The sequence below is a fragment of the Dipodomys spectabilis genome, unplaced genomic scaffold (assembly GCF_019054845.1).
Source record: "Dipodomys spectabilis isolate Male_0828 unplaced genomic scaffold, ASM1905484v1 ptg000053l, whole genome shotgun sequence".
Taxonomy (NCBI): domain Eukaryota; kingdom Metazoa; phylum Chordata; class Mammalia; order Rodentia; family Heteromyidae; genus Dipodomys; species Dipodomys spectabilis.
The window spans coordinates 5,359,403-5,361,524 of record NW_024870730.1 but is presented as its reverse complement, the minus strand read 5'-3'; the positions used below and the strand labels follow the sequence as shown (position 1 = coordinate 5,361,524).

Sequence of the window (2,122 nt, the reverse complement as noted above, 5' to 3'; positions counted from 1 at the left end):
GAGAGAGAGAGAGAGAGAGGGAGTTCTAGTTTTCCATATTGTAACTCATTCTTCCATAAAGTATGGGCATGTAAAACATGTAAAAATTAATTTATAAAAATAGTATTTTAGTTATTTGGTAATTTGTTGAATAAAGTTTTTTGTAAATTAATTGGTTACTCTATGGTAAGAGTACCTGTTTTTACATGCTCATAGTTGTTATGTCAAACCCTATGTTTCTGAGTGCCCATCAGCCAATCACCTAGACTAAGAGTTGTGAAAATACTGTAGAGAGGGGTTACAATTACATGGGCAAGGTAATGAGTACATTTCTTATCAAGCATTGTTGCCTCCTCCTTTGTTTCCCCTTCCCACCATCCCTTCCCATCTTCCCTTCCCTTCCTCCCTCCTCCCCTCTCCCCTCCCCCCCGCCCCCGCCCCCGCCCCGGACCAAAGCTGTAAATTTTGTTTTTGACATAACGTCTTGTACATCTCATTGTTGCAATGTGTCCACCTATATCTCTATTTAAACGATTTGTTTTTTCCCTTCCCCTCCCCCAATTATACCAACATCAAATACAGTGAAAACAGGGGTTATACCATAGGGACGGGACATACAAAGAAACAAAGAAATCATCTTATAAATATGTTAGAAACAATAGCAAGAAAAAAAAAAAACGTTCCAGTCCTTATCCGGAAGTCCTTGACTCAAATGTGCTGGAACAATCATCAGTTTCACCAGTAGGTAGGGAAACTTATTTATGCATGTTTGTGGTAATGTCCTTAGCCCCACCTCCACAGGAGACATAATAACATCTTTTCCTATGGTTTTCTTGCAATACCACTTGTGTGTTACAGGACATCTGTTGACTCTCACTTTAGAGCGTACCAGGGAGGAAGATATCTGGGGAGATAAGAAATTAATATTTTCATCTGTTGAGTTAAACAATGCAAATCAAGGGAAGAAACACTACTTTTTTAAAGTTTAGTTTGTGCCTTTTATTAATTCCTATACAGTCACTTGTCTTCTGGTTTGTTGAAGCAATAAGTTATGCTACACTTGTCACAATAATGTTCGTCAAAGTGGTGAGCCATAGAAACTCCAGCACCACACTCATTTGAAGAGCACTGTTGACAGAGGCAGCTAATTCTGCCTTTTTTTTAATCCCCTGCAGAGTGTTTCAGAAAAGGTAGCGTAACCTTCTTTCTCTTATGCTTGTTCTTTTTGGGAATGGTATAAGACTTCCTCTTCCTTTTCTTTTCTTTCTTTCTTTTTTTTTTTTTTTTTGGTGGGGGGGGTGGGTCCGGTCGTGGGGCCTGAACTCTGGGCCTGGTTCAGCTCAAGGCTAGCGCTCTACCACTTGAGTCACAGCGCCACTTCCGCTTTTTTCTTTTTTGCTTATGTGGTGCTGAGGAATCGAACCAGGGCCTCAAGCATGCAAGGCAAGCGCTCTACCACTGAACCAGCTTCCTAGCCCATTCCTCTTCCTTTTCTTATCAACGCTTTGATAAAGAGTAGGATTCTTTTGAATGTTGTAGTCAGATAATGTACGTCCATCTTCCTGCTACTTACCAGCAAAGATCAGTCTTTTCTGGTCACGATGAATTCCTTCCTTATCCTGCATCTTGGTCTTTACATTTTTCATAGTATTCAAAGGTCCAAGCTTGACTGTGATGATCTTCCCCATTTTCATGAAAATCTGCATCCTGGCAGTGGTCCCACTGCTGGTGACAGATCAGAAAGTGAAAAACTAATTTATTAAATGATCCTTACTAAGGATAAAATTTTACTAAAGATCAAATTTTAACAATAAATTCAGATTTTAGTAATAAGTAGTTAAATGATAAAACAATGCCAATAGATTGTATGTTATTTTCTGTGGCCAGGACAGAACAAAATACAATCAACTAGGATGGAGTTCTACTTTCAAAGATGAACAGAAAATAGATAATTGAAACAATGAGAGAACTATGCAATCATTTTAAACTTTTTTCTATTGATGAAGGTCTCTTTATCCAACATATTTCTGTTTGAACTATATGTCTGTGACATAAAGATTGAGGATTTTATTAGTCACTTGTTGTTTTCAATAAGAAAGACAAATCTCTTATTTAGAATTAATCTTCTGAGAAAATTTGCTCT

General features: G+C 37.9%; 1 pseudogene; it reads right to left on the bottom strand.

The window, feature by feature from the left end:
* Positions 1 to 996: 996 nt before the first annotated feature.
* On the bottom strand, positions 997 to 1,685 carry LOC122107796 (annotated as a pseudogene).
* Between the last annotated feature and the right edge of the window lie 437 nt (positions 1,686 to 2,122).